Here is a 19,133-nt window from a genome sequence, read left to right as displayed (position 1 = left end):
GCGTAGCCGGAAGGTGATTTTGGCATGTCCAGCAGGTGGTTTTGGCGAGTCGATCAGGTGGTTCTGGCGTGCACGGCAGGTGCTTCCGGTGTCATTGGCATGTGGTTCCGGCATGTCTGAGAGGCAGGTCATTTTGCATGCCCGGCAGGTGATTCCGGAGTGTTCGCCAAGTGGTTCTGGCGTAGCCGGCAGGTGATTTTGCATGTCCGGCAATGATTACGGCTAGTCGAGCCGGTGGTTCCGGCATGTCCAGCAGGTGGTTCCGGCATGCCCGGCAGGTGATTCCGGAGTGTCCGACATGTGGTTCTGGCACCTCTGAGAGGTGGTTCCGGCATGCCCGGCAGGTGATACCGGAGTGTCCAGCATTTGGTTCTGGCACCTGTGAGAGGTGGTTACGGAATGCCCGGCATGTGATTCCGGAGTGTCTGCCGAGTGGTTCTGGCATAGCCAGCAGGTGATTTTGGCGTGTCCAGCAGGTGGTTCCGGCGAACTCGACAGGTGGTTCCGGCATGTCCGGGACATGGTTCTGGCACGTCTGAGAGTTGGTTCCGGCATGCCCGACAGGTGATTCCGGAGTGTCCGCCACGTGGTTCTGGCGTACCCGGCAGGTGATTTTGGCGTGTCTGGCAGGTGTTTCTTGCAAGTCGAGCATTTGGCTCAGGCATGCTCAGCAGGTGCTTCCGGCGTGTCTGTCACGTGGTTCTGGTGTGTCTGAGAGCTGGTTCTGGCATGTCCGGCAGATTTTTCCGGAGTGTCCACAAAGTGTTTGTGGCAGACCCGGCAGGTGATTTTAGCGTGTCAGGTAGGTGGTTCCAGCGAGTCGAGTAGGTGGTCCCAGCGTGCTCGGCAGGTGGTTCAGGCGGGACTGGCCGGTTGCTTCGGTCTCTTCGGGGTGTGGTTCCGGCATCTCAGGCACATGGTTCTGGCACGTCTGAGAGGTGGTTCCGGCCGGCCCGACAGGTGTTTCCATGGTGTCCGCCAAGTGGTTCTGGCATACCTGGCAGGTGATGTTGGCGTGACCGGCAGGTGGTTCCAGAAAGCCCGGCAGGAGATTCCGAAGAGTTCACCAAATGGTTGTGGCGTAGCCGGCAGGTGATTTTGGCGTGTCCAGCAGGTGGTTTTGGCGAGTCGAGCAGGTGGTTCTGGCGTGCTCGGCAGGTGCTTCCGGAGTCATTGGCATGTGGTTCCGGCATGTCTGAGAGGCAGGTCATTTTGCATGCCCGGCAGGTGATTCCGGAGTGTTCGCCAAGTGGTTCTGGCGTAGCCGGCAGGTGATTTTGCATGTCCGGCAATGGTTCCGGCGAGTCGAGCCGGTGGTTCCGGCATGTCCGGCAGGTGATTCCTGCATGTCCAGCAGGTGGTTCCGGCATGCCCGGCAGGTGATTCCGGAGTGTCCGGCATGTGGTTCTGGCACCTCTGAGAGGTGGTTCCAGCATGCCCGGCAGGTGATACCGGAGTCTCCGGCATTTGGTTCTGGCACCTCTGAGAGGTCGTTCCGGAATGCCTGGCATGGGATTCCGGAGTGTCTGCCGTGTGGTTCTGGCGTAGCTGGCAGGTGATTTTGGCGTGTACAGCAGGTGGTTCCGGCGAGCTCGGCAGGTGGTACCAGCGTGTCCGGATCAGGTTCTGGCACGTCTGAGAGATGGTTCCGGCATGCCCGGCAGGTGGTACCGGCGTGTCCGGAACATGGTTCTGGCAAGTCTGAGAGGCGGTTCTGGCATGCCCGACAGGTGATTCCGGAGTGTTCGCCAAGTGGTTCTGGCGCAGCCGGCAGGTCATTTTGCATGTCCGGCGGTGGTTCAGGAGAGTCGAGCCGCTGGTTCCGGCGTGTCCGGCAGGTGGTTCTGGCGTGACCGGCACGAGGTTCTGGCACGTCTGAGAGTTGGTTCCGGCATGCCCGACAGGTGATTCCGGAGTGTCCGCCACGTGGTTCTGGCGTACCCGGCAGGTGATTTTGGCGTGTCAGGCAGGTGTTTCTTGCAAGTCGGCCATTTGGCTCAGGCATGCTCAGCAGGTGCTTCCGGCGTGTCTGTCACGTGGTTCTGGTGAGTCTGAGAGCTGGTTCTGGCATGTCCGGCAGATGATTCCGGAGTGTCCACCAAGTGGTTGTGGCATACCCGGCATGTGATTTTAGCGTGTCAGGTAGGTGGTTCCAGCGAGTCGACTAGGTGGTTCCGGAGTGTCCGTTATGTGGTTCCAGCATGCCCGGCAGGTGATTCCGGAGTGTCCGGCATGTGGTTCTGGCACCTCTGAGAGGTGGTTCCGGCATGCCCGGCAGGTGATACCGGAGTCTCCGGCATTTGGCTCTGGCACCTCTGAGAGGTGGTTCCGGAATGCCTGGCATGTGATTCCGGAGTGTCTGCTGAGTGGTTCTGGCGTAGCCGGCAGTTGATTTTGGCGTGTCCACTAGGTGGTTCTGGGGAGTGGATCAGCTGGTTCCGGCATACTCGGCAGGTTGTACCGGCGTGTCCAGAACATGGTTCTGGCAAGTCTGAGAGGTGGTTCCGGCACGCCCGACAGGTGATTCCGGAGTGTCCGCCAAGTGTTTCTGGCGTACCCGGCAGCTGATTTTGGCATGTCCGACAGGTGTTTCTTGCAAGTCGAGCAGGTGGCTCAGGCATGCTCAGCTGGTGCTTCCGGCTTCTCTGGCACGTGGTTGTGGTGTGTCTGAGAGCTGGTTCTGGCATGTCCGGCAGATGATTCCGGAGTGTCCACCAAGTGGTTCTGGTATACCTGTCAGGCGATTTTGGCGTGTCAGGAAGTTGGTTCCGGCTAGTTGAGCAGGTGGATCAGGCGTGCTTGCCAGGGGCTTCAGGCAGGTCTGGCAGGTGGTTTCGGTCTGTTCGGGGATTGGTTCCGCCATCTCAGTCTCATGGTTCTGGCACGTCTGAGAGGTGGTTCCGGCCGGCCCGACAGGTGTTTCCATGGTGTCCGCCAAGTGGTTCTGGCACAGCTGGCAGGTGATATTGGCGTGACCGGCAGGTGGTTCCAGCCAGCCCGGCAGGTGATTCCGGAGTGTCTGCCGAGTGGTTCTGGCGTAGCCGGCACATGATTTTGGCGTGTCCAGCAGGTGGTTCCGGCGAGCTCGGCTGTTGGTACCGGCGTGTCCGGAACATGGTTCTGGCACATCTGAGAGATGGTTCCGGCATGCCCGGCAGGTGATCCCGGACTGTCCAGCATGTGGTTCTGGCACCTCTGAGAGGTGGTTCCGGCATGCTCGGCAGGTGGTTCCGGAGTGTCTGCCGAGTGGTTCTGGCGTAGCCGGCAGGTGATTCTGGCGTGTCCAGCAGTTGGTTCTGGGGAGAGGATCAGGTGGTTCCAGCATACTCGGAAGGTGGTTCTGGCGTGACCGGCACGAGGTTCTGGCACGTCTGAGAGTTGGTTCCGGCATGCCCGACAGTGGATTCCGGAGTGTCCGCCACGTGGTTCTGTCGTACCCGGCAGGTGATTTTGGCGTGTCTGGCAGGTGCTTCTTGCAAGTCGAGCATTTGGCTCAGGCATGCTCAGCAGGTGCTTCCGGCATGTCTGGCACGTGGTTCTGGTGTGTCTGAGAGCTGGTTCTGGCATGTCCGGCAGATGATTCCGGAGTGTCCACCAAGTGGTTGTGGCATACCCGGCAGGTGATTTTAGCGTGTCAGGTAGGTGGTTCCAGCGAGTCGAGTAGGTGGTTCCGGCGTGCTCGGCAGGTGGTTCAGGCGGGTCTGGCAGGTGGTTTCGTCTGTTCGGGGTGTGGTTCCGGCATCTCAGGCACATGGTTCTGGCACGTCTGACAGATGGTTCCGGCATGCCCGGCAGGTGATTCGGGAGTGTCCGGCATGTGGTTCTGGCACCTCTGAGAGGTGGTTCCGGCATGCCCGGCAGGTGATTCCGGAGTGTCCGGCATGCGGTTCTGGCACCTCTGAGAGGTGGTTCCGGCATGCCCGGCAGTTGGTTACGGAGTGTCTGCCAAGTGGTTCTGGAGTAGCCGGCAGGTGATTCTGGCGTATCCAGCAGGTGGTTCTGGGGAGTGGATCAGGTGGTTCCGGCATACTCGGCAGGTGGTACCGGCGTGTCCGGAACATGGTTCTGGCAAGTCTGAGAGGTGGTTCCGGCAGGCCTGACAGGTGATTCCGGAGTGTTCGCCAAGTGGTTCTGGCATAGCCGGCAGGTCATTTTGCATGTCAGGCGGTGGTTCCGGCGAGTCGAGCCGGTGGTTGCGGCGTATCCAGCAGCTGTTTCCGGTCTGTCCGGCAGGTGGTTCTGGCGTGACCGGCACGAGGTTCTGGCACGTCTGAGAGTTGGTTCCGGCATGCCCGACAGGTGATTCCGGAGTGTCCGCCACGTGGTTCTGGCGTACCCGGCAAGTGATTTTGGCGTGTCAGGCAGGTGTTTCTTGCAAGTCGAGCATTTGGCTCAGGCATGCTCAGCAGGTGCTTCCGGCGTGTCTGGCACGTGGTTCTGGTGTGTCTGAGAGCTGGTTCTGGCATGTCCGGCAGATGATTCCGGAGTGTCCACCAAGTGGTTGTGGCATACCCGGCAGGTGATTTTAGCGTGTCAGGTAGGTGGTTCCGGCGAGTCGAGTAGGCGGTTCCGGCGTGCTCGGCAGGTGGTTCAGGCGGGTCTGGCAGGTGGTTTCAGTCTGTTCGGGGTGTGGTTCCGACATCTCAGGCACATGGTTCTGTCACGTCTGAGAGGTGGTTCCGGCCGGCCCGACAGGTGTTTCCACGGTGTCCGCCAAGTGGTTCTGGCATAGCTGGCAGGTGATGTTGGTGTGACCGGCAGGTGGTTCCAGCCAGCCCGGCAGGTGATTCCGAAGCGTTCACCAAATGGTTGTGGCGTAGCCGGCAGGTGATTTTGGCGTGTCCAGCAGGTGGATTTGGCGAGTCGAGCAGGTGGTTCTGGCGTGCTCGGCAGGTGCTTCCGGTGTCATTGGCATGTGGTTCCGGCATGTCTGAGAGGTGGTTCCGCCATGCCCGGCAGGTGATACCGGAGTGTTCGCCAAGTGGTTCTGGCGTAGCCGGCAGGTGATTTTGCGTGTCCGGCAATGGTTCCGGCGAGTCGAGCCGGTGGTTCCGGAATGTCCCGAAGGTGGTTCCGGCATGTCCGGCAGGTGGTTCCGGCATGTCCAGCACGTGGTTCCAGCATGCCCGGCAGGTGATTCCGGAGTGTCCGGCATGTGGTTCTGGCACCTCTGAGAGGTGGTTCCGGAATTCCTGGCCTGTGATTCCGGAGTTTCTGACGAGTGGTTCTGGCGTAGCCGGCAGTTGATTTTGGCGTGTCCAGCAGGTGGTTCCGGCGAGCTCGGCAGGTGGTACCAGCGTGTCCGGAACATGGTTCTGGCACCTCTGAGAGATGGTTCCTGCATGCCAGGCTGGTGATTCCAGAGTGTCCGGCATGTGGTTCTGGCACCTCTGAGATGTGGGTCCGGCATGCCCGGCAGGTGGTTCCGGAGTGTCTGCCGAGTGGTTCTGGCGTAGTCGGCAGGTGATTCTGGCGTGTCCAGCAGATGGTTCTGGGGAGAGGATCAGGTGGTTCCAGCATACTCGGCAGGTGGTTCTGGCGTGACCGTCACGAGGTTCTGGCACGTCTGAGAGTTGGTTCCGGCATGTCCGGCAGGTGATTCCGGAGTGTCCACCAAGTGGTTGTGGCATACCCGGCAGGTGATTTTAGAGTGTCAGGTAGGAGGTTCCAGCGAGTCGAGTAGGTGGTTCCGGCGTGCTCGGAAGGTGGTTCAGGCGGGTCTGGCAGGTGGTTTCGTCTGTTCGGGGTGTGGTTCCGGCATCTCAGGCACATGGTTCTGGCACGTCTGACAGATGGTTCCGGCATGCCCGGCAGGTGATTCCGGAGTGTCCGGCATGTGGTTCTGGCACCTCTGAGAGGTGGTTCCAGCATGCCCGGCAGGTGATACCGGAGTCTCCGGCATTTGGTTCTGGCACCTGTGAGAGGTGGTTCCGGAATGCCTGGCATGTGATTCCGGAGTGTCTGCCGTGTGGTTCTGGCATAGCTGGCAGGTGATTTTGGCGTGTCCAGCAGGTGGTTCCAGCGAGCTCGGCAGGTGGTACCAGCGTGTCCGGATCATGGTTCTGGCACGTCTGAGAGATGGTTCCGGCATGCCCGGCAGGTGATTCGGGAGTGTCCGGCATGTGGTTCTGGCACCTCTGAGAGGTGGTTCCGGAATGCCCGGCAGGTGATTCTGGAGTGTTCGGCATGTGGTTCTGGCGACTCTGAGAGGTGGTTTGGGAATGCCCGGCAGGTGGTTCCGGAGTGTCTGCCGAGTGGTTCTGGCGTAGTCGGCAGGTGATTCTGGCGTGTCCAGCAGGTGGTTCTGGGGAGTGGATCAGGTGGTTCCGGCATACTCGGCAGGTGGTACCGGCGTGTCCGGAACATGGTTCTGGCAAGTCTGAGAGGCGGTTCTGGCATGCCCTACATGTGATTCCGGAGTGTTCGCCAAGTGGTTCTGGCGTAGCTGGCAGGTCATTTTGCATGTCCGGCGGTGGTTCCGGCGAGTCGAGCCACTGCTTCCGGCGTGTCCGGCAGGTGGTTCTGGCGTGACCGGCACGAGGTTCTGGCACGTCTGAGAGTTGGTTCCGGCATGCCCGACAGGTGATTCCGGAGTGTCCGCAACGTGGTTCTGGCGTACCCGGCAGGTGATTTTGGCGTGTCAGGCAGGTGTTTCTTGCAAGTCGAGCATTTGGCTCAGGCATGCTCAGCAGGTGCTTCCGGCGTGTCTGGCACGTGGTTCTGGTGAGTCTGAGAGCTGGTTCTGGCATGTCCGGCAGATGATTCCGGAGTGTCCAACAAGTGGTTGTGGCATACCCGGCAGGTGATTTTAGCGTGTCAGGTAGGTGGTTCCAGCGAGTCGAGTAGGTGGTTCCGGCGTGCTCGGCAGGTGTTTCCGGAGTGTCCGCCAAGTGGTCCTGGCGTAGGTGAAGGGTGATGTTGGCGTGACCGGCAGGTGGTTCCAGCCAGCCCGGCAGGTGATTCCGGAGTGTCTGCCGAGTGGTTCTGGCGTAGCCGGCAGGTGATTTTGGCGTGTCCAGCGGGTGGTTTTGGCGAGTCGAGCGGGTGGTTCTGGCGTTCTCTGAAGGTGCTTCCGGTGTCATTGGCATGTGGTTCTGGCATGTCTGAGAGGTGGTTCCGCCATGCCTGGCAGGTGATTCCGGAGTGTTCGCCAAGTGGTTCTGGCGTAGCCGGCAGCTGATTTTGCATGTCCGGCGGTTGTTCCGGCGAGTCGAGCCGGTGGTTCCGGCATGTGTGGCATCTGGTTCCGGCATGTCCGGCAGGTGGTTCCGGCATGCCCGGCAGGTGATACCGGAGTGTTCGCCAAGTGGTTCTGGCGTAGCCGGCAGGTGATTTTGCATGTCCGGCAATGGTTCCGGCGAGTCGAGCCGGTGGTTCCGGAATGTCCGGCAGGTGGTTCCGGCATGTCCAGCACGTGGTTCCAGCATGCCCTGCAGGTGATTCCGGAGTGTCCGGCATGTGGTTCTGGCACCTCTGAGAGGTGGTTCCGGCATGCCCGGCAGGTGATACCGGAGTCTCCGGCATTTGGTTCTGGCACCTCTGAGAGGTGGTTCCGCCATGCCCGGCAGGTGATTCCGGAGTGTTCGCCAAGTGGTTCTGGCGTAGCCGGCAGGTGATTTTGCATGTCCGGCAATGGTTCCGGCGAGTCGAGCCGGTGGTTCCGGAATGTCCCGAAGGTGGTTCCGGCATGTCCGGCAGGTGGTTCCGGCATGTCCAGCACGTGGTTCCAGCAGGCCCGGCAGGTGATTCCGGAGTGTCCGGCATGTGGTTCTGGCACCTCTGAGAGGTGGTTCCGGAATGCCCGGCCTGTGATTCCGGAGTTTCTGACGAGTGGTTCTGGTGTAGCCGGCAGTTGATTTTGGCGTGTCCACTAGGTGGTTCTGGGGAGTGGATCAGCTGGTTCCGGCATACTCGGCAGGTGGTACCGGCATGTCTGGAACATGGTTATGGCAAGTCTGAGAGGAGGTTCCGGCACGCCCGACAGGTGATTCCGGAGCGTCCGCCAAGTATTTCTGGCGTACCCGGCAGGTGATTTTGGCATCCGACAGGTGTATCTTGCGAGTCGAGCAGGTGGCTCAGTCATGCTCAGCTGTTGCTTCCGACGTCTCTGGCACGTGGTTCTGGTGTGTCTGAGAGCTGGTTCTGGCATGTCCGGCAGATGATTCCGGAGTGTCCACAAGTGGTTCTTGTATACCTGGCAGGTGATTTTGGCGTGTCAGGGAGTTGGTTCCGGCTAGTTGAGCAGGTGGATCAGGCGTGCTCGCCAGGTGGTTAAGGCGGGTCTGGCAGGTGGTTTCGGTCTGTTCGGGGAGTGGTTCCGGCACCTCAGGCACATGGTTCTGGCACGTCTGAGAGGTGGTTCCGGCCGGCCGGAGAGGTGTTTCCGGAGTGTCCGCCAAGTGGTTCTGGCGTAGCTGAAAGTTGATGTTGGCGTGACCGGCAGGTGGTTCCAGCCAGCCCGGCAGGTGATTCCGGAGTGTCTGCCGTGTGGTTCTGGCGTAGCTGGCATGTGATTTTGGCGTGTCCAGCAGGTGGTTCCGGCGAGCTCGGCAGGTGGTACCAGCGTGTCCGGAACATGCTTCTGGCACCTCTGAGAGATGGTTCCTGCATGCCAGGCAGGTGATTCCGGAGTGTCCGGGATGTGGTTCTGGCACCTCTGAGATGTGGGTCCGGCATGCCCGGCAGGTGGTTCCGGAGTGTCGGCCGAGTGGTTCTGGCGTAGTCGGCAGGTGATTCTGGCGTGTCCAGCAGGTGGTTCTGGGGAGAGGATCAGGTGGTTCCAGCATACTCAGCAGGTGGTTCTGGCGTGACCGGCACGAGGTTCTGGCACGTCTGAGAGTTGGTTCGGGCAGGCCCAACGGGTGATTCCGGAGTGTTCGCCAAGTGGTTCTGGCGTAGCCGGCAGGTCATTTTGCATGTCCGGCGGTGGTTCCGGCGAGTCGAGCCGGTGGTTGCGGCGTATCCAGCAGGTGTTTCCGGTCTGTCCGGCAGGTGGTTCTGGCGTGACCGGCACGAGGTTCTGGCACGTCTGAGAGTTGGTTCCGGCATGCCCGACAGGTGATTCCGGAGTGTCCGCCACGTGGTTCTGGCGTACCCGGCAGGTGATTTTGGCGTGTCAGGCAGGTGTTTCTCGCAAGTCGAGCATTTGGCTCAGGCATGCTCAGCAGGTGCTTCCAGCGTGTCTGGCAGGTTGGTTCCAGCTAGTTGAGCAGGTGGATCAGGCGTGCTTGCCAGGGGCTTCAGGCGGGTCTGGCAGGTGGTTTCGGTCTGTTCGGGGAGTGGTTCCGGCATCTCAGGCTCATGGTTCTGGCACGTCTGAGAGGTGGTTCCGGCCGGCCCGACAGGTGTTTCCATGGTGTCCGCCAAGTGGTTCTGGCATAGCTGGCAGGTGATATTGGCGTGACCGGCAGGTGGTTCCAGCAAGCCCGGCAGGTGATTCCGAAGCGTTCACCAAATGGTTGTGGCGTAGCCGGCAGGTGATTTTGGCGTGTCCAGCAGGTGGTTTTAGCGAGTCGAGCAGGTGGTTCTGGCGTGCTCGGCAGGTGCTTCCGGTGTTCCGGCAGGTGGTACCAGCGTGTCCGGAACATGTTTCTGGCAAGTCTGAGAGGCGGTTCCGGCATGCCCGACAGGTGATTCTGGAGTGTTCGCCAAGTGGTTCTGGCGTAGCCGGCTGGTCATTTTGCATGTCCAGCGGTGGTTCCGACGAGTCGAGCCTGTGTTTCCGGCGTGTCCGGCAGGTGGTTCTGGCGTGACCGGCACGAGGTTCTGGCACGTCTGAGAGTTGGTTCCGGCATGCCCGACAGGTGATTCCGGAGTGTCCGCCACGTGGTTCTGGCGTACCCGGCAGGTGATTTTGGCGTGTCTGGCAGGTGCTTCTTGCAAGTCGAGCATTTGGCTCAGGCATGCTCAGCAGGTGCTTCCGGCGTGTCTGGCACGTGGTTCTGGTGTGTCTGAGAGCTGGTTGTGGCATGTCCGGCAGATGATTCCGGAGTGTCCACCAAGTGGTTGTGGCATACCCGGCAGGTGATTTTAGCGTGTCAGGTAGGTGGTTGCAGCGAGTCGAGTAGGTGGTTCCGGCGTGCTCGGCAGGTGGTTCAGGCGGGTCTGGCAGGTGGTTTCGGTCTGTTCGGGGTGTGGTTCCGGCATCTAAGGCACATGGTTCTGGCACGTCTGATAGGTGGTTCCGTCCGGCCCGACAGGTGTTTCCATGGTGTCCGCCAAGTGGTTCTGGCATAGCTGGCAGGTGATGTTGGCGTGACCGGCAGGTGGTTCCAGCAAGCCCGGCAGGTGATTCCGAAGAATTCACCAAATGGTTGTGGCATTGCCGGCACGTGATTTTGGCGTGTCCAGCAGGTGCTTTTGGCGAGTCGAGCAGGTGGTTCTGGCGCGCTTGGCAGGTGCTTCCGGTGTCATTGGCATGTGGTTCCGGCATGTCTGAGAGGTGGTTCCGGCATGCCCGGCAGGTGGTTCCGGAGTGTCTGCCAAGTGGTTCTGGCGTAGCCGGCAGGTGATTCTGGCGTGTCCAGCAGATGGTTCTGTGGAGAGGATCAGGTGGTTCCGGCATGCCCGGCAGGTGATTCCGGAGAGTCCGGCATGCGGTTCTGGCACCTCTGAGAGGTGGTTCCGGCATGCCCGAGAGTTGGTTACGGAGTGTCTGCCAAGTGGTTCTGGAGTAGCCGGCAGGTGATTCTGGCGTATCCAGCAGGTGGTTCTGGGGAGTGGATCAGGTGGTTCCGGCATACTCGGCAGGTGGTACCGGCGTGTCCGGAACATGGTTTTGGCAAGTCTGAGAGGTGGTTCGGGCAGGCCCGACAGGTGATTCCGGAGTGTTCGCCAAGTGGTTCTGGCATAGCCGGCAGGTCATTTTGCATGTCCAGCGGTGGTTCCGGCGAGTCGAGCCGGTGGTTGCGGCGTATCCAGCAGGTGTTTCCGGTCTGTCCGGCAGGTGGTTCCGGCATGCCCGGCATGTGATACCGGATTGTTCGCCAAGTGGTTCTGGCGTAGCCGGCAGGTGATTTTGCATGTCCGGCAATGGTTCCGGCGAGTCGAGCCGGTGGTTCCGGAATGTCCGGCAGGTGGTTCCGGCATGTCCGGCAGGTGGTTCCGGCATGTCCAGCACGTGGTTCCAGCATGCCCTGCAGGTGATTCCGGAGTGTCCGGCATGTGGTTCTGGCACCTCTGAGAGGTGGTTCCGGCATGCCGGCAGGTGATACCGGAGTGTTCGCCAAGTGGTTCTGGCGTAGCCGGCAGGTGATTTTGCATGTCCGGCAATGGTTCTGGCGAGTCGAGCCGGTGGTTCCGGAATATCCGGCAGGTGGTTCCGGCATGTCCGTCAGGTGGTTCCGTCATGTCCAGCACGTGGTTCCAGCATGCCCTGCAGGTGTTTCGGGAGTGTCCGGCATGTGGTTCTGGCACCTCTGAGAGGTGGTACCGGCATGCCCGGCAGGTGTACCGGAGTCTCCGGCATTTGGTTCTGGCACCTCTGAGAGGTGGTTCCGGAATGCGTGGCCTGTGATTCCGGAGTGTCTGCCGAGTGGTTCTGGCGTAGCGGGCAGTTGATTTTGGCGTGTCCACTAGGTGGTTCTGGGGAGTGGATCAGCTGGTTCCGGCATACTCGGCAGGTGGTACCGGCGTGTCCAGAACATGGTTCTGGCAAGTCTGAGAGGTGGTTCCGGCACGCCTGACAGGTGATTCCGGAGCTTCCGCCCAGTGTTTCTGACGTACCCCGCAGGTGATTTTGGCATGTCCGACAGGTGTATCTTGCGCGTCGAACAGGTGGCTCAGGCATGCTCAGCTGGTGCTTCCGGCGTCTATGGCACGTGGTTGTGGTGTGTCTGAGAGCTGGTTCTGGCATGTCCGGCAGATGATTCCGGAGTGTCCACCAAGTGGTTCTGGTATACCTGGCAGGTGATTTTGGCGTGTCAGGAAGTTGGTTCCGGCTAGTTGAGCAGGTGGATCAGGCGTGCTTGCCAGGGGCTTCAGGCGGGTCTGGCAGGTGGTTTCTGTTTGTTCGGGGAGTGGTTCCGGCATCTCAGGCTCATGGTTCTGGCACGTCTGAGAGGTGATTCCGGCCGGCCCGAGAGGTGTTTCCATGGTGTCCGCCAAGTGGTTCTGGCACAGCTGGCAGGTGATATTGGCATGACCGGCAGGTGGTTCCAGCCAGCCCGGCAGGGGATTCCGGAGTGTCTGCCGTGAGGTTCTGGCGTAGCCGGCACATGATTTTGGCGTGTCCAGCAGGTGGTTCCGGCGAGTTCGGCAGGTGGTACCAGCGTGTCCGGAACATGGTTCTGGCACGTCTGAGAGATGGTTCCGGCATGCCCGGCAGGCGATTCGGGAGTGTCCGGCATGTGGTTCTGGCACCTCTGAGAGGTGGTTCCGGCATGCCAGGCAGGTGATTCCGGAGTGTTCGCCAAGTGGTTCTGGCGTAGCCGGCAGGTGATTTTGCATGTCCGGCAATGGTTACGGCTAGTCGAGCCGGTGGTTCCGGCATGTCCAGCAGGTGGTTCCGGCATGCCCGGCAGGTGATTCCGGAGTGTCCGACATGTGGTTCTGGCACCTCTGAGAGGTGGTTCCGGCATGCCCGGCAGGTGATACCGGAGTGTCCAGCATTTGGTTCTGGCACGTGTGAGAGGTGGTTCCGGAATGCCCGGCATGTGATTCCGGAGTGTCTGCCGAGTGGTTCTGGCGTAGCCTGTAGGTGATTTTGGCGTGTCCAGCAGGTGGTTCCGGCGAGCTCGGCAGGTGGTTCCGGCTTGTCCGGGCCAGGGTTCTGGCACATCTGAGAGATGGTTCCGGCATGCCCGGCAGGTGATTCCGGAGTGTCCGTCATGTGGTTCTGGCACCTCTGAGAGGTGGTTCCGGCATGCCCGGCATTTGGTTATGGAGTGTCTGCCGATTGGTTCTGGCGTAGCCGGCAGGTGATTCTGGCGTATCCAGCAGGTGGTTCTGGGGAGTGGATCAGGTGGTTGTGGCATACTCGGCAGGTGGTACCGGCGTGTCCGGAACATGGTTCTGGCAAGTCTGAGAGGTGGTTCCGGCATGCCCGACAGGTGATTCCGGAGTGTTCGCCAAGTGGTTCTGGCGTAGCCGGCAGGTCATTTTGCATGTCCGGCGGTGGTACCGGCGAGTCGAGCCGGTGGTTCCGGCGTGTCCAGCAAGTGTTTCCGGTCTGTCCGGCAGGTGGTTCTGGCGTGACCGGCACGAGGTTCTGGCACGTCTGAGAGTTGGTTCCGGCATGCCCGACAGGTGATTCCGGAGTGTCCGCCACGTGGTTCTGGCATACCCGGCAGGTGATTTTGGCGTGTCTGGCAGGTGCTTCTTGCAAGTCGAGCATTTGGCTCAGGCATGCTCAGCAGGTGCTTCCGGCGTGTCTGGCACGTGGTTCTGGTGTGTCTGAGAGCTGGTTCTGGCATGTCCGGCAGATGATTCCGGAGTGTCCACCAAGTGGTTGTGGCATACCCGGCAGGTGATTTTAGCGTGTCAGGTAGGCGGTTCCGGCGTGCTCGGCAGGTGGTTCAGGCGGGTCTGGCAGGTGGTTTCAGTCTGTTCGGGGTGTGGTTCCGGCATCTCAGGCACATGGTTCTGTCACGTCTGAGAGGTGGTTCCGGCCGGGCCGACAGGTGTTTCCACGGTGTCCGCCAAGTGGTTCTGGCATAGCTGGCAGGTGATGTTGGCGTGACCGGCAGGTGGTTCCAGCCAGCCCGGCAGGTGATTCCGAAGCGTTCACCAAATGGTTGTGGCGTAGCCGGCAGGTGATTTTGGCGTGTCCAGCAGGTGGATTTGGCGAGTCGAGCAGGTGGTTCTGGCGTGCTCGGCAGGTGCTTCCGGTGTCATTGGCATGTGGTTCCGGCATGTCTGAGAGGTGGTTCCGCCATGCCCGGCAGGTGATACCGGAGTGTTCGCCAAGTGGTTCTGGCGTAGCCGGCAGGTGATTTTGCGTGTCCGGCAATGGTTCCGGCGAGTCGAGCCGGTGGTTCCGGAATGTCCCGAAGGTGGTTCCGGCATGTCCGGCAGGTGGTTCCGGCATGTCCAGCACGTGGTTCCAGCATGCCCGGCAGGTGATTCCGGAGTGTCCGGCATGTGGTTCTGGCACCTCTGAGAGGTGGTTCCAGAATTCCTGGCCTGTGATTCCGGAGTTTCTGACGAGTGGTTCTGGCATAGCCGGCAGTTGATTTTGGCGTGTCCAGCAGGTGGTTCCGGCGAGCTCGGCAGGTGGTACCAGCGTGTCCGGAACATGGTTCTGGCACCTCTGAGAGATGGTTCCTGCATGCCAGGCAGGTGATTCCAGAGTGTCCGGCATGTGGTTCTGGCACCTCTGAGATGTGGGTCCGGCATGCCCGGCAGGTGGTTCCGGAGTGTCTGCCGAGTGGTTCTGGCGTAGTCGGCAGGTGATTCTGGCGTGTCCAGCAGATGGTTCTGGGGAGAGGATCAGGTGGTTCCAGCATACTCGGCAGGTGGTTCTGGCGTGACCGTCACGAGGTTCTGGCACGTCTGAGAGTTGGTTCCGGCATGTCCGGCAGGTGATTCCGGAGTGTCCACCAAGTGGTTGTGGCATACCCGGCAGGTGATTTTAGAGTGTCAGGTAGGAGGTTCCAGCGAGTCGAGTAGGTGGTTCCGGCGTGCTCGGAAGGTGGTTCAGGCGGGTCTGGCAGGTGGTTTCGTCTGTTCGGGGTGTGGTTCCGGCATCTCAGGCACATGGTTCTGGCACGTCTGACAGATGGTTCCGGCATGCCCGGCAGGTGATTCCGGAGTGTCCGGCATGTGGTTCTGGCACCTCTGAGAGGTGGTTCCAGCATGCCCGGCAGGTGATACCGGAGTCTCCGGCATTTGGTTCTGGCACCTGTGAGAGGTGGTTCCGGAATGCCTGGCATGTGATTCCGGAGTGTCTGCCGTGTGGTTCTGGCATAGTTGGCAGGTGATTTTGGCGTGTCCAGCAGGTGGTTCCAGCGAGCTCGGCAGGTGGTACCAGCGTGTCCGGATCATGGTTCTGGCACGTCTGAGAGATGGTTCCGGCATGCCCGGCAGGTGATTCGGGAGTGTCCGGCATGTGGTTCTGGCACCTCTGAGAGGTGGTTCCGGAATGCCCGGCAGGTGATTCTGGAGTGTTCGGCATGTGGTTCTGGTGACTCTGAGAGGTGGTTTGGGCATGCCCGGCAGGTGGTTCCGGAGTGTCTGCCGAGTGGTTCTGGCGTAGTCGGCAGGTGATTCTGGCGTGTCCAGCAGGTGGTTCTGGGGAGTGGATCAGGTGGTTCCGGCATACTCGGCAGGTGGTACCGGCGTGTCCGGAACATGGTTCTGGCAAGTCTGAGAGGCGGTTCTGGCATGCCCTACATGTGATTCCGGAGTGTTCGCCAAGTGGTTCTGGCGTAGCTGGCAGGTCATTTTGCATGTCCGGCGGTGGTTCCGGCGAGTCGAGCCGCTGCTTCCGGCGTGTCCGGCAGGTGGTTCTGGCGTGACCGGCACGAGGTTCTGGCACGTCTGAGAGTTGGTTCCGGCATGCCCGACAGGTGATTCCGGAGTGTCCGCAACGTGGTTCTGGCGTACCCGGCAGGTGATTTTGGCGTGTCAGGCAGGTGTTTCTTGCAAGTCGAGCACTTGGCTCAGGCATGCTCAGCAGGTGCTTCCGGCGTGTCTGGCACGTGGTTCTGGTGAGTCTGAGAGCTGGTTCTGGCATGTCCGGCAGATGATTCCGGAGTGTCCAACAAGTGGTTGTGGCATACCCGGCAGGTGATTTTAGCGTGTCAGGTAGGTGGTTCCAGCGAGTCGAGTAGGTGGTTCCGGCGTGCTCGGCAGGTGTTTCCGGAGTGTCCGCCAAGTGGTTCTGGCGTAGGTGAAAGGTGATGTTGGCGTGACCGGCAGGTGGTTCCAGCCAGCCCGGCAGGTGATTCCGGAGTGTCTGCCGAGTGGTTCTGGCGTAGCCGGCAGGTGATTTTGGCGTGTCCAGCGGGTGGTTTTGGCGAGTCGAGCGGGTGGTTCTGGCGTTCTCTGCAGGTGCTTCCGGTGTCATTGGCATGTGGTTCTGGCATGTCTGAGAGGTGGTTCCGCCATGCCTGGCAGGTGATTCCGGAGTGTTCGCCAAGTGGTTCTGGCGTAGCCGGCAGCTGATTTTGCATGTCCGGCGGTTGTTCCGGCGAGTCGAGCCGGTGGTTCCGGCATGTGTGGCATCTGGTTCCGGCATGTCCGGCAGGTGGTTCCGGCATGCCCGGCAGGTGATACCGGAGTGTTCGCCAAGTGGTTCTGGCGTAGCCGGCAGGTGATTTTGCATGTCCGGCAATGGTTCCGGCGAGTCGAGCCGGTGGTTCCGGAATGTCCCGAAGGTGGTTCCGGCATGTCCTGCAGGTGGTTCCGGCATGTCCAGCACGTGGTTCCAGCAGGCCCTGCAGGTGATTCCGGAGTGTCCGGCATGTGGTTCTGGCACCTCTGAGAGGTGGTTCCGGCATGCCCGGCAGGTGATACCGGAGTCTCCGGCATTTGGTTCTGGCACCTCTGAGAGGTGGTTCCGCCATGCCCGGCAGGTGATTCCGGAGTGTTCGCCAAGTGGTTCTGGCGTAGCCGGCAGGTGATTTTGCATGTCCGGCAATGGTTCCGGCGAGTCGAGCCGGTGGTTCCGGAATGTCCCGAAGGTGGTTCCGGCATGTCCGGCAGGTGGTTCCGGCATGTCCAGCACGTGGTTCCAGCAGGCCCGGCAGGTGATTCTGGAGTGTCCGGCATGTGGTTCTGGCACCTCTGAGAGGTGGTTCCGGAATGCCCGGCCTGTGATTCCGGAGTTTCTGACGAGTGGTTCTGGTGTAGCCGGCAGTTGATTTTGGCGTGTCCACTAGGTGGTTCTGGGGAGTGGATCAGCTGGTTCCGGCATACTCGGCAGGTGGTACCGGCGTGTCTGGAACATGGTTATGGCAAGTCTGAGAGGAGGTTCCGGCACGCCCGACAGGTGATTCCGGAGCGTCCGCCAAGTATTTCTGGCGTACCCGGCAGGTGATTTTGGCATCCGACAGGTGTATCTTGCGAGTCGAGCAGGTGGCTCAGTCATGCTCAGCTGTTGCTTCCGACGTCTCTGGCACGTGGTTCTGGTGTGTCTGAGAGCTGGTTCTCTCATGTCCGGCAGATGATTCCGGAGTGTCCACAAGTGGTTCTTGTATACCTGGCAGGTGATTTTGGCGTGTCAGGGAGTTGGTTCCGGCTAGTTGAGCAGGTGGATCAGGCGTGCTCGCCAGGTGGTTAAGGCGGGTCTGGCAGGTGGTTTCGGTCTGTTCGGGGAGTGGTTCCGGCACCTCAGGCACATGGTTCTGGCACGTCTGAGAGGTGGTTCCGGCCGGCCGGAGAGGTGTTTCCGGAGTGTCCGCCAAGTGGTTCTGGCGTAGCTGAAAGTTGATGTTGGCGTGACCGGCAGGTGGTTCCAGCCAGCCCGGCAGGTGATTCCGGAGTGTCTGCCGTGTGGTTCTGGCGTAGCTGGCATGTGATTTTGGCGTGTCCAGCAGGTGGTTCCGGCGAGCTCGGCAGGTGGTACCAGCGTGTCCGGAACATGCTTCTGGCACCTCTGAGAGATGGTTCCTGCATGCCAGGCAGGTGATTCCGGAGTGTCCGGGATGTGGTTCTGGCACCTCTGAGATGTGGGTCCGGCATGCCCGGCAGGTGGTTGCGGAGTGTCTGCCGAGTGGTTCTGGCGTAGTCGGCAGGTGATTCTGGCGTGTCCAGCAGGTGGTTCTGGGGAGAGGATCAGGTGGTTCCAGCATACTCAGCAGGTGGTTCTGGCGTGACCGGCATGAGGTTCTGGCACGTCTGAGAGTTGGTTCGGGCAGGCCCAACAGGTGATTCCGGAGTGTTCGCCAAGTGGTTCTGGCATAGCCGGCAGGTCATTTTGCATGTCCGGCGGTGGTTCCGGCGAGTCGAGCCGGTGGTTGCGGCGTATCCAGCAGGTGTTTCCGGTCTGTCCGGCAGGTGGTTCTGGCGTGACCGGCACGAGGTTCTGGCACGTCTGAGAGTTGGTTCCGGCATGCCCGACAGGTGATTCCGGAGTGTCCGCCACGTGGTTCTGGCGTACCCGGCAGGTGATTTTGGCGTGTCAGGCAGGTGTTTCTCGCAAGTCGAGCATTTGGCTCAGGCATGCTCAGCAGGTGCTTCCAGCGTGTCTGGCAGGTTGGTTCCAGCTAGTTGAGCAGGTGGATCAGGCGTGCTTGCCAGGGGCTTCAGGCGGGTCTGGCAGGTGGTTTCGGTCTGTTCGGGGAGTGGTTCCGGCATCTCAGGCTCATGGTTCTGGCACGTCTGAGAGGTGGTTCCGGCCGGCCCGACAGGTGTTTCCATGGTGTCCGCCAAGTGGTTCTGGCATAGCTGGCAGGTGATATTGGCGTGACCGGCAGGTGGTTCCAGCAAGCCCGGCAGGTGATTCCGAAGCGTTCACCAAATGGTTGTGGCGTAGCCGGCAGGTGATTTTGGCGTGTCCAGCAGGTGGTTTTAGCGAGTCGAGCAGGTGGTTCTGGCGTGCTCGGCAGGTGCTTCCGGTGTTCCGGCAGGTGGTACCAGCGTGTCCGGAACATGTTTCTGGCAAGTCTGAGAGGCGGTTCCGGCATGCCCGACAGGTGATTCTGGAGTGTTCGCCAAGTGGTTCTGGCGTAGCCGGCTGGTCATTTTGCATGTCCAGCGGTGGTTCCGACGAGTCGAGCCTGTGTTTCCGGCGTGTCCGGCAGGTGGTTCTGGCGTGACCGGCACGAGGTTCTGGCACGTCTGAGAGTTGGTTCCGGCATGCCCGACAGGTGATTCCGGAGTGTCCGCCACGTGGTTCTGGCGTACCCGGCAGGTGATTTTGGCGTGTCTGGCAGGTGCTTCTTGCAAGTCGAGCATTTGGCTCAGGCATGCTCAGCAGGTGCTTCCGGCGTGTCTGGCACGTGGTTCTGGTGTGTCTGAGAGCTGGTTGTGGCATGTCCGGCAGATGATTCCGGAGTGTCCACCAAGTGGTTGTGGCATACCCGGCAGGTGATTTTAGCGTGTCAGGTAGGTGGTTGCAGCGAGTCGAGTAGGTGGTTCCGGCGTGCTCGGCAGGTGGTTCAGGCGGGTCTGGCAGGTGGTTTCGGTCTGTTCGGGGTGTGGTTCCGGCATCTCAGGCACATGGTTCTGGCATGTCTGATAGGTGGTTCCGT

Source organism: Equus caballus, chromosome 14 (genome assembly GCF_041296265.1).
Source record: "Equus caballus isolate H_3958 breed thoroughbred chromosome 14, TB-T2T, whole genome shotgun sequence".
NCBI lineage: Eukaryota > Metazoa > Chordata > Mammalia > Perissodactyla > Equidae > Equus > Equus caballus.
The sequence above is the reverse complement of the archived record's forward strand: the minus strand, read 5'-3'. Positions refer to the sequence as shown.